Raw genomic sequence first — 838 nt, forward strand, 5'->3', positions numbered from 1 at the left:
TATTACAAGATCAGCTGTCGTCATCGAGAAGTACATAGAAGTCAAATTCATAAAGCGCTGGTTGTGAATGTGTATGTGTTTTCGTGTGTGAATGTTGTTCGAATTTTTAATCAATATTGTTTTTGTACAGTAGTTTCGCTGAGCTTGTCAGCTGTAGTCAAACTGAATTGCCATTAGATTGGATCAATAAAAATTATCTTATCTTATCTTATCTTAAGCAATTAGTAGATTTAGAGCATTAGAAAAAAAAAAGGAAAATGTTTTTGTTGATTTTCAATGAGCGAAAATTGAACTTGAAATGTTTCGTTAATTTGAGTTGATAACATCATACAACTCACGCTCTAAATTATGACGGGCTTTTTATCCTAATGTAAAAGGGTTGAAAAAAAAAAAAACTTACAAACTTACTTTTTTTGTTTTTGTTCAAAAACATCTTTATAACATCTCAATAAAATTGAGCACTAATTAGGCCTGTCATGAAAGATGAGCACACCCTTTTTACAATTCTAAAATAGGGAACAACATTTTATTTTTTAATTCTAATAACATCACGAAAAAATAATATACCCTATAAGATATCAAATACACACCGCCGCCCCTCCCATCCCCCACAAAACATTTTTATAATATTAAAAAAAAAAAAAGAACTCGTTCCTTATTTGCTTAAACGCACGGGTGTGTTCAGAATGGAAGTAGGGGACAGGGGAAGCAATACATGATCGACATTGAAAAAGATCAACGCTTCCAATATTCGGCCTACCATGTAAAACACTGATTCTAACACTCGTTCAATGACTGAAGGCACTTCGGAAACGTGGGTAAGAGTCGACTCTCTGTT

The sequence above is a fragment of the Biomphalaria glabrata genome, chromosome 3, assembly GCF_947242115.1.
Source record: "Biomphalaria glabrata chromosome 3, xgBioGlab47.1, whole genome shotgun sequence".
Classification (NCBI taxonomy): domain Eukaryota; kingdom Metazoa; phylum Mollusca; class Gastropoda; family Planorbidae; genus Biomphalaria; species Biomphalaria glabrata.